Raw genomic sequence first — 12,572 nt, 5'->3', positions numbered from 1 at the left:
TGATTTAGCCAGTCAAGATGCTTTCAATTGTGCAGCTGTAGAAACTTTTGAGGATCCAAGGGCCCATACCAAATCTTTTCAGCATCCTAAGGGGGACTTTGAATACTTGAGAGAGAGACTATTGGCTACGGGCAAGAAGATTGTTTTATCTGGCCCTATCCCAACACACCGTCGTGGAATTGATTGCTTCTCCTGGCTATTTGCACTGGACTCTTGGATGAAATCAGGATTGCTCTGAAAATTTTATTGACAACTTTCAATCTGTTTTTGAACGAACACAGTTCCTAAAAAGGGACGGCCTGCACGCAAACGGCAGAGGAGCTTGGATACTGAGTGCTAACATTGAAAAGGTACTAAAAAAGTGATGGGATATCAGTCCTAGCCCGAAACAGGTAACCCTCATTGAATTAATCCACATCCTCGTTCGAGGCATAGTTCTAATCAATTTTGTATCTACAGTATTCAATTTCAAGCCAACCTCATGGTTATTTCATATAGAGTGTTACCTGCTGAACATAGCATGTTTGTGTTAGAGACTGTCTGATCGAAAATCCGCAGCTGTGGCGTTGGACTTATTCATGTAAATGTCAGAAGTTTGATTTCGAAAATGGATCTTATTGTAATTCTGGCTTCTCAAACTAACGTGGACATTTTGATCATTATTGAGACTTGGTTTAAAAAGTCTGTGTCAGACATATGTGTCTCTAAATGAATATAATGTTTGTAGATCTGTCGTGTCTTTGGACTATCATTAATGTTATGACGATTGTTTTAGCAAATTGATTAACTATGTTTAATTATTACGATGATTCATTATGACTCATGTAACAATTATTTAAGTAGTAATCTAGGGGCACCACGGAAAAGGTTTATTTAACGAGTTACCGTTTTCCGAATGAACTCTAAAGATATAGCTCTTACAAATCAGTCATCAATCAGTCATTAATTAATTAATTGTTTACCTTCTATCAGTCTCATTCAGAATGTTGCAAAATCCTTGGATATCTGCACAAACCCTAGCATAAATGATGAATCAGTGATATACAAATTGGCTTAACTATTTAATTACTAACTAACTAAATAATCACATAGAATTACATATACACACACACAGGAAATGTTACACATTGAGTACTACATAATGCAATGAAAAGTCACTAGTGGACTAAACCGATATGACGGCTTGTTACACAAAAGGAAAAGGGAGGGGCATGTAAGAAAGAGCAGGAGAAAAGACAAAGGACTTCAGTATCATACACACAGCTGATAACTATGATCAGGGAAATGCTAATACTTTGCACATGAACGGCCGCTCATTCGAAAATAATTGTAATGCATACATTTACGATTGTATGCCTTTGTTGTCTCTCTGTTTAAATTGCCGGTCCGTCTGCTGGAGAGTCAGTCAACAGAAAGTCTCTGGTTTGTCCACCAGAGATCAAAAACGTTTGTGGTTGTAGCTTGTCCTCTGTGATAATGGATACGTCAGACGTACCAATGGTCGTTTGATAGTGAAATGTTCTCCAGAATGGATCTATTAGTCAAGGTTACTAGAATAGATAATTTAGAGGTATCTATAGTGGTGAGAGAAAATTGTTCTTCTCTCTCTTCGGTCGAGTTTCCTAGACTATTTTACATATACAGCTGCAGACTGTGAATGTGCAGTCTTGTAGTTTTCTTAACCATTTCATGCGTATGGACTGCGTCCTCACGTCCTCTCGTCTATAGAGTGGTAGCCATTTCATCGTGGGGATACCCGTCCCTGCGTTTTCTTGACTAAATGTTCATTTTGTCACAAGTGCTATTTAAGCACTCGGAGGAAAAGGGTCATTCCTTCTTTTGTCGTAATGTCTGTGCCCACGTGGGCGTGGCCACTGACTTGGTTAAGACTTCATATAGAAAACAATTATCTCATTTAAAAGGCTAACATCACATTACATTTTCTCACAAATAGTTTCATCTTTAATCATATCAATTCCCCAAAATGTGGGTGTGTGTCACGTCCTGACCAGTAAAAGGGGTCATTTGTCATTGTAGTATGGTCAGGGCGTGGCAGGGGGGTGTCGTTTTTGTGTGTTTTGGGGTTGGTTTGTTTCATGGGGATTTGTTCTAGTTTTAATTTTCTATGTTCATTTTCTATGTGTGGCCGAGTATGGTTTCCAATCAGAGGCAGGTGTCTTTCGTTGTCTCTGATTGGAAGCCATACTTAGGCAGCCTGTTTTTTCCTGTGGTTGTGGGTGGTTGTTTTTCGTATAGTCTATGTTACCTTACGGAACTGTCGTGTGTCGTTTTGTTATTTTTTGTTTAAGTGTCCACGTTACTCTAATAAAAGAAGATGAGCACTCAACACGCTCCGCTTTGGTCTAATCCTTCCGACAGTTGTGACAGTGTGACCCTGATCACTGGGAAATATGCACATTCAGAGATACAGTTATGTTGTTATACTGTCCTTCATGGGATCCCAAAACATAACTGATCTGACATAATTGTTCTTTAAGTGCCCACGGATCACTCCATCTGTTTGGACAAAGATAAATATTGTTTCATTCCCCAATCTGTTGATGCTGGAGCTTTTGGCGGGAGGAATCCCTTTGTGGAACAGAGGTTTCTTTCCCTTAATATTGCATGACAAGGAAGAGAACGTTTCTGTAAGGTATTTACGTCATAAAACGACCAACTTCACCCCTCTCCCCTTCTATGGGGGAGAGAGGACGCTGTAGAACGGACCCTGTAACGAATGTGCTGAGAGTCGGGAAGCAAGTTCAGGGAGTGAGTGTTTTAATAAATAAACACAAAATAAGAAACAAGAACAATGCACAGACATTACAGAAATAAAGACGCCTGGGGAAGGAACCAAATGGAGTGACATATATAGGGCAGGTAATCAAGGAGGTGATGGAGTCCAGGTGAGTGTCATAATGCGCTGATGCGTGTAACGATGGTGACAGGTGTGCACCATAACGAGCAGCCTGGTGACCTAGACGCCGGAGAGGGAGCACACGTGACAGACCCACTGTAACCTGATCCTTCGGATCCTCACAGGAGTCATGACAGATCTGACAGAGCTGGCACAGGTGGAGGTGTCACCATATTCATAAAGAACAACTTGAATGTTGCTGTGTGTATTACCACCTCTGTCCCCAAGCAATTTGAATGTCTTCTCCTAAATGTGGGCCATGGTAACACTGCCCAACTAAAGTTAGTGGGAGTTTATCGCCCTCTCTTGGTCCTCCCAGTTGCTCTTAGCAAATTGTCTGACTTGCTGTCTAACTATGCTAAATCTGAATTATTAATATTGGGTGATTTTAAACTGGATTGGTTGATACCAATATCAGATAGACTGAAAGATATTTGTACTGAGCTTAATTTAACTCAACTGATAACTGAACCAACCCACCAAACTTAAAATACCCAGAAAATCTATTATTTTGGATATCACTCTGACAAACTCATCAAGTAAACAGCCAATGGAATTTTTGCTAATAAGCATAGTGACCATTGTCCCCTTGCCTGTATTAGAGATACTAAGCTACCGAAATCGAATCCACACATTATTACAAAGAGAAATGTCATAATTTTCAATTATCAACATTTCCTGTGTGATCTGGGGTTGTATGATTGGGAGGGTGTGTCCTCTATCTCTGATTTGGATCAGGCTCTTAAATGTTTTACCTCTCTGTTTAACTCTGATGCAGATAAGCATGCCCCATATAACAGATTAAGGGTGAAAGACAGCTCTAACGAATTGTCTGAAAGATTTAATGAAATTAAGGCTAGATTGACTGATTCTACCACTGAACAGCAGTCCTTCAGACATTTGAGAAATAGATGTCTTTGGTTAGAAATGCAAAATCAACATACTTCTTGAATTTTGTGTTTGAAAGTGGTGGAAATCCAGAAATCCATCAAAATTCTGGTAAGAGGTCAAATCTTTGAAAAAAAAAAACTCCACCCCCTCATTGCCCCAGCAGGTTATGACAGCCTCTGGTCCCATAACAGACAAAAATGACATTTGTGGTGCTTTGAATAACCATTTATCCTCAGCTGGGCATCTATTTGAAAGAATGGCTCCTGAAAATACCTCAAGTTCCACTAGAGGGAGTGCTTTATTCACCTTTAAACAAATAGCAGGGAATGACGCACTTCCAGGCATCACTTTTTTTTCTAAATTTGAATCATTTTATGTTAATGATATATTAAGCGCCTTGCAAAAAATGGATGAACAAAAATTCACAGGAGCTGATTCACTTGATCCCTTTCTACTGCAGCTTTCTGCCCCATTTCTGCAACCCTTCGACCCACATTTTTAAATTAAGAATTGCTTCTGGTGCTACCCCTAAGCTCTGGAAGGTGGCGTATGTCCTCACCCTTTACAAAGGTGGGGATCCTTCTGACCAAGATAACTACCGCCCAATTTCTAAACGATCTTGCCTTGTAAAAATATTAGAATTACTGGCAAACTTTCAGCGAGGAACTTTTTTACCTTCAAATTATATTCTTAATGTGTACCAGTCTGGTTTGAGACCTGGACATAGCACCATTTCTTAAATGATGTCTTAAATTATTTATTAAATTGCTTGGAAATCCCAGTGCTGCCATATTCATAGACCTATTCAAGGCCTTTAATACTGTTGACCATCCCCTATTCTGAAATGGGCCTCGACCAGGCATCTTGCAAGTGGCTTGGGAACTACTGTATCTGTCAGATAGGGCACAATGTGTTCTTTCTGATGGTGTCAAGTCAAGTTACCTCGATATTACAAAAGTTATTGGGACCTGTCCTCTTTACTATTTATATAAAAATGATTGGTTTAGCTGCAAAAACCTGTAACATTGCCCTTTCAGCTGACCAGGCTATATTGGAGTTGCGATCTGATTTTGTTGCCTGCATAACGTCCTTATTGGTACTTAATGCGGGGAAAACTAAATGTATGCTTTCTTAGAAATATTTCAGATGGCTTACACATTTAAGCATTGGATGGTTGTTTCATCGAGCAGGTTCCCGCCTACAAATAGCTGGGCTTTTGGATTGATAATAATTTGATGTTTAAAAAACATACTGATGAGCTAGTTAAAAAGCTGAGATTTAAAGTATAGTTCTTTTATAGAAATACAGTGCATTCGTAATGTATTCAGACCCCTTGACATTTTCCACATTTTGTTATGTTACAGCCTAATTCTAAAATTGATTTTAAAAAAATATCTTCATCAATTTAACACATTAATGACAAAGCGAAAACAGGTTTATTGAAACTTTAGCAAATAATACAAATTTAAAAAATGAAAACCTTATTTACATAAGTATTCAGACCCTTTGCTATGAGACTCGAAATTGAGCTCAGGTGCATCCTGTTTCCATTGATCATCCTTGAGATGTTTCTACAACGATTGGAGTCCACCTGTGGTAAATGCAATTGATTGGACATGATTTAGAAAGATACACACCTGTCTATATAAGGTCCCACAGTTGACAGCGCATGTCAGAGAAAAAACCAAGCCATGAGGTTGAAGGAATTGTCCATAGATCTCCAAGACAGGATTGTGTTCAGGCACAGATCTGGGGAAGGGTACCAAACAATTCTGCAGCATTGAAGATGTCCATGAACACAGTGTCCTCCATCATTCTGAAATGGAAGAAGTTTGAGCAATAGGGGGAGAAGGGCCTTGATCAGGGAGGTGACCAAGAACCTGATGGTCACTTTAACATAGCTCTAGAGTTCCTCTGTGGAGATGGGAGAACCTTCCAGGAGGACAACCATCTATGTAGCACTAAACAAATCAGACCTTTATGGTAGAGTGGCCAGACGGAAAAGGCACATGACAGCCCGCTTGGAGTTTGCCAAAAGGTACTTAAAGGACTCTCGGACCATGAGAAACAATATTCTCTGGTCTGATGAAACCAAGATTGAACTCTTTAGCCTGAATGCCAACTGTTACGTCTGGAGGAACCCTGGCACCATCCCTACTGTGAAGCATGGTGGTGGCATCATTATGCTGTGGGGATGTTTTTCAGCAGCAGGGACTGGGAGACTAGTCAGGATTGAGGGACAGAAGAACGGAGCAAAGTACACAGAGATTCTTGATGAAAACCTGCTCCAGAGCACTCAGGACCTCAGTCTGGGGTGAAGGTTCACCTTCCAACAGGACATCGACCCTAAGCACACAGCCAAGACAACACAGAACTGGCTCCGGGACAAGTCTCTGAATGTCCTTGAGTGATCCAACCAGAGCCCGGACTTGAACCCGATCTAAAATATCTGGAGAGACCTGCAATTACTGTGCAGCAACGCTCCTCATCCAACCTGACAGAGATGGCGAGGATCTGCAGAGAAGAACGGGAGAAACTACCCAAATACCAATTTGCCAAACTTGTAGCGTCACACTCAAGAAGACTCAAGCTTGTAATCGCTGCCGAAGGTGCTTCAACAAAGTCCCGAGTAAAGGGTCTGAATGCTTATGTAAATGTATTATTTCAGATTTGTATTTTTAACAAAATAGCAAACAATTCTAAACCTGTTTTTGCTTTGTCATTATGGGGTATTGTGTGTTGATTGATGAGGGGGATTCTTTTTAAATAATCCATTTTAGAATAAGGCTGAAGTGTAACAAAATGTGGAAAAAATCAGGGGGTCAAAATACTTTGCGAATGCATTGTAGGTCATGCACAGCAGGAGGCAGATTGTACAGATTGTACAGTTTTATTTTTTTTACCTTTATTTAACCAGGTAGGCTAGTTGAGAACAAGTGCGACCTGGCCAAGATAAAGCAAAGCAGTGCGACACAAACAACAACACAGAGTTACACATGGAATAAACAAACATGCAGTCAATAATACAATAGAAAAAGTATATATACAGTGTGTGCAAATGAGGTAGGATAAGGGAGGTAAGGCAATAAATAGGCCATAGTGGCAAAATAATTACAATATAGCAATTAAACACTTGAGTGATAGATGTGCAGAAGATGAGTGTGCAAGTAGATATACTGGTGTGCAAAGGAGCAAAATAAATAAAATAAATAACAGTATGGGGGATGAGGTAGTTGGATGTTCTATTTACAGATGGGCTATGTACAGGTGGAGAGATCTGTGAGCTCCTCTGACAGCTGGTGCTTAAAGTTAGTGAGGGAGATATGAGTCTCCAGCTTCAGTGATTTTTGCAGTTTGTTCCAGTCATTGGCAGCAGAGAACTGGAAGGAAAGGCAGCCAAAGGAGGAATTGGCTTTGGGGGTGACCAGTGAGATATACCTGCTGGAGCGCGTGCTACGGGTGCTGCTATGGTGACCAGTGAGCTGAGATAAGACGGGGCTTTACCTAGCAAAGACTTATAGATGACCTGGAGCCAGTGGGTTTGGCGACGAATATGAAGCGAGGGCCAGCCAATGAGAGCATACAGGTCGCAGTGGTGGGTAGTATATGGGGCTTTGGTGACAAAACGGATGGCACTGTGATAGACTGCATCCAATTTGCTGAGTAGAGTGTTGGAGGCTATTTTGTAAATGACATCGCCAAAGTCAAGGATCGGTAGGATAGTTAGTTTTATGAGGGTATGTTTGGCAGCATGAGTGAAGGATGCTTTGTTGCGAAATAGGAAGCCAATTCTAGATTTAATTTTGGATTGGAGATGCTTAATGTGAGTCTGGAAGGAGAGTTTACAGTCTAACCAGACACCTAGGTATTTGTAGTTGTACACATATTCTAAGTCAGAACCGTCCAGACTAGTGATGCTCGACGGGCGGGCAGGTGTGGGCAGCGACCGGTTGAAGAGCATGCATTTAGTTTTACTTGCATTTAAGAGCAGTTGGAGGCCACGGAAGGAGAGTTGTATGGCATTGAAGCTCGTCTGGAGGTTAGTTAACACAGTGTCCAAAGAAAGGCCAGAAGTATACAAAATGGTGTCGTATGCGTAGAGGTGGATCTCTGTATACATCATTGATGTATACAGAGAAAAGAGTCGGCTCGAGAATTGAACCTTGTGGCACCCCCATAGAGACTGCCAGAGGTCCGGACAACAGGCCTTCCGATTTGACACACTGAACTCTGTCTGAGAAGTAGTTGGTGAACCAGGGGAGGCAGTCATTTGAGAAACCAAGGCTGTTGAGTCTGCCGATAAGAATGTGGTGATTGACAGAGTCGAAAGCCTTGTCCAGCTCGATGAATACAGCTGCACAGTACTGTCTCTTATCGATGGCGGTTATGATATCCTTTAGGACCTTGAGCGTGGCTGAGGTGTACCCATGACCAACCCGGAAACCAGATTGTATAGCGGAGAAGGTACGGTGGGATTCAAAATGGTCGGTGATCTGTTTGTTAACTTGACTTTCGAAGACCTTAGAAAGGCAGGGTAGGATAGATATAGGTCTGTAGCAGTTTGGGTCTAGAGTGTCTCCCCCTTTGAGGAGGGGGATGACCGCGGCAGCTTTCCAATCTTTGGGGATCTCAGACGAAACGAAAGAGAGGTTGAACAGGCTAGTAATAGGGGTTGCAACAATTTCGGCAGATCATTTAAGAAAGAGAGGGTCCATATTGTCTAGCCCGGCTGATTTGTAGGGGTCCAGATTTGCAGCTCTTTCAGAACATCAGCTATCTGGATTTGGGTGAAAGAGAAATGGGGGAGTCTTGGGCAAGTTGCTGTAGGGGGTGCAGGGCTGTTGACCGGGGTAGGCGTAGCCAGGTGGAAAGCATGGTCAGCCGTAAAAAATGCTTATTGAAATTCTCAATTAACATGGATTTATCGCCGGTGACAGTGTTTCCTAGCCTCAGTGCAGTGGGCAGCTGGGAGGATCTGCTCTTAATCTCCATGGACTTACTGTGTCCCAGAACCTTTTAGAGTTTGTGCTACAGGATGCAAATTTCTCTTTGAAAAGCTAGCCTTTGCTTTCCTAACTGCCTGTGTATATTGGTTCCTAACTTCCCTGAAAAGTTGCATATCGGATGTTTTTGTGTGGGTCAAGGGCAGTCAGGTCTGGAGTGAACCAAGGGCTATATCTGTTCCTGGTTAGAAAAATAAATATGTGGCATGCTTATTTTCTTGACCACGGTGACACCATTTATCAGAGTGCAGCAGCCACTACTCTTAATCCTTTGGATGCCATTCACAATTGCGCCCTTCACTTTATCACAGGTGATAGTTTTAATCCATATCACTGCATCCTGTATGAACAGATAGGCTGGTCCTCATTAAAGTCCCATAGATCACTTCATTACTCCCTTTCTGTTCACAAAGCTGTACTATACAAGCTTACTTAATGTAAATGTAAATGTAAATGTACTTGTTGACTTACTTGTTGTTAAAGGTTCTGACTTCCTTATTATTAAAACCCGTTCACAGGGTTCGTTAACTCTTGAGAATCCTCGGGTCTCCAACGAAATAGGTAAGTCTGCTTTTAGTTTTAACGCTCCACATTTTTGGAATTCATTACATTTGGATTCCCTGGTGCCACTAAGGCAGTTTTAAATCATGATGATAAATTAGTTCACTGAGGTGTGCAATTGTTTTGATTGAATGACTTTAATTATTTGTTTATGATGCCTGTGATGTTTGTGATGTTCTAATGTATTGTACTTGTTATTGTATCTTTTTATTCTATCTTGTATCGTGTAGTTTTATCTTTTATTTTATGTCCTCAGGGCACCATTTGAAAATTAGACCCTAGTCTCAAATGGACTCCCTAATAAAATAAAAGTTCATAAGAGGCGCTGTCATGCCCTCTTCATGACTGCACGGGTGTGTGTGTACTACGTTAAATCCTTAGTGATGTGGATGCCAAGGAGCTTTCAACCGGCTTCACTACAGCCCTGTGGATGGGGGTGTGCTCTCACCTCTTTCTCCTGTAGTCCACGAACAGCTCCTTGGTCTTACTGACGTTGAGGAAGAGGCTGTTGTCCTGGCACCACACTGCTAAGTCTCTGACCTTGTCCCTGTAGGCTGTCTCATCGCCGTGTTGGAGTCATGTGTGGCTTCGCAGTCGTGGGTGAACAGGGAGTACAGGAAGGGACTAAGCATACACCCTGAGGGGCCCCTGTGTTGAGGATCAGCGTGGTGGAGGTGTTGTTGCCTACCTTCACCACCTTGGAGCCCAGGATCCAGTTGCAGAGGGAGGTGTTCAGTCCCAGGGTCCCCACCTTGTTGATGAGCTTGGAGGGGACTATGGTGTTGAACGCTGAGCTGTAGTCTATGAACAGCATTCTAACATAGTTATTGAGATTGCGTTATCTGTGGGTCTGCTGGGGTGGTATGCAAATTCAAATCAAATCAAACTGTATTTGTCACATACACGTGTTTAGCAGATGTTATTGCAGGTGTAGGGAAATCCTTGTGTTTCTAGCTCCAACAGTGCAGTAATATCTAACAAGTAATATCTAACAATACACACAATCTAAAGTAAAGGAATGGAATTAAGAATATATATATCTTTGGACGAGCAATGTCAGAGCGGCATAGACTAAGATACAGTAGAATAGGACAGTATATACATATGAGAAGAGTAATGCAAAATATGTAAACATTATTAAAGTGACTAGTGTTCCAATTATTAAAGTGGCCAATGATTTCAAGTCTATGTACAGGGCAGCGGCCCCTAATGTGCTAGTGATTGCTATTTAACAGTCTGATGGCCTCGAGATAGAAGCTGTTGTTCAGTCTCTCTGTCCCAGTGTTCATGCACATGTATTGACCTCGCCTTCTGGATGATAACGCGGTGAACAGGCAGTGGCTCAGGGGGTTGTTGTCCTTGATGATCTTTTTGGCTTACAGACCCTGAAGCAGGCACCACGTGCCAAAACGTTGGTTGCTCTACCCATTAAATGTTTGAGAGCATAATTACAGCGAGGGACTTTCTTTCTTTTTATAGTTTAGGGCAGGGATGATCAACTCTATTCGGCTGCGGGCCGATTCTTTTCTTGTAATTGTCAATTACAAGTAATTTGTAGACTGCAAGAAGCCCAAACAGACATGTTTGACTAAAACATCATTTCAAACTTTGCTTACGTTTGTATACAATCACTTGTCTCTCTGTTTTGAGTGGGAATACTTGGGACCAATTTCTTTTATTCCTGGTGTTATTACAGTCTTTTATGTCCAACAACGAAAAAAAAGTATATGCAGTACAGGTCAAAAGTTTTAGAACACCTACTCATTCAAGGGTTTTTCATTATTTTTACTCATTTCAACATTGAGACTAATAGGGAAGACATCAAAACTATGAAATAACACATATGGAATCATGTAGTAATCAAAAACGTGTAAAACAAGTCAAAATGTATTTGATATTCTTCAAAGTAGCCACCTTTTGCCTTGATGACAGCTTTGCACTCTCTTGGTATTCTCTCAACCAGCTTCACCTGGAATGCTTTTCCAACAGTCTTGAAGGAGTTCCCACATATGCTGAGCACTTTTTGGCTGCTTTTCCTTTGCTCTGGAGTCCAACGCATCCCAAACCATCTCAATTGGGTTGAGGTCGGGTGATTGTGGAGGCCAGGTCATCTGATGCAGCACTCCATCCCTCTCCTTCTTGGTAAAATATCTCTTATACCGCCTGGTGTAAGTCCCACTAAGCCCAAACCAGATGGGATGGTGTGTTGCTGCAGAATGCTGTGCAAGCCATGGTGGATAAGTGTGCCTTGAATTCTAAATAAATCACAGACAGTGTCACCAGCAAAGCACCCCCCACCATCACACCTCCTCCTCCATGCTTCACAGTGGGAACCACACATGCGGAGATATTCTGTTCACCTACTCTGCGTCTCACAAAGACACGGCGGATGGAACCAAAAATCTCAAATTTGGACTCATCAGACCACAAGACAGATTTCCACCTGTCTAATGTCCATTGCTTATGTTTATTGGTTCAAGCAAGTCTCTTCTTATTATTGGTGTCCTTTAGTAGTGGTTTCTTTGCAGTAGTTCAACCAAGAAGGCCTGATTCATGCAGTCTCCTCTGAACAGTTGATGTTGAAATGTTTCTGTTACTTGAACTCTATGAATCATTTATTTGGGCTTCAATTTCTGAGGCTGGTAACTCTAATGCAATTATCCTCTGCAGCAAAGGTAACTCTGGGTCTTCCTTTCCTGTAACGGTCCTCATGAGAGCCAGTTTCATCATAGTGCTTGATGGTTTTTGCAACTGTACTTGAAGAAACTTCCACAGTTCTTGAAATATTCCTGGATTGACTGACCTTCATGTCTTAAAGTAATGATGTACTGTTAATTCTCTTTGCTTATTAAAGCTGTTCTTGTCATAATATGGACTTGGTCTTTTACCAAATAGGGCTATCTTCTGTATACCACCCGTACCTTGTCACAACACAACTGATAGGCTCAAACGCAGTAGGAAGGAAATAAATTCCACACATTAACTTTTAACAAAGCACACCTGTTAATTGAAATGCATTCCAGGTGACTACCTCATTAAGCTGGTTGAGAGAATGCCAAGAGTGTTCCAAGCTGTCATCAAGGCAAAGGGTGGCTACTTAGAAGGATCTAAAATATATTAAATATATTTGATTTGTTTAACCCTTTTTTGGTTGCTACATGATTCCATGTGTTATTTCATAGTTTTGATGTCTTCACTAT

Source organism: Salmo salar, chromosome 13 (assembly GCF_965601325.2).
Source record: "Salmo salar chromosome 13, fSalSal1, whole genome shotgun sequence".
In the NCBI taxonomy this organism is placed as follows: Eukaryota; Metazoa; Chordata; class Actinopteri; order Salmoniformes; family Salmonidae; genus Salmo; species Salmo salar.
Note: the sequence above shows the minus strand (reverse complement) of the source record.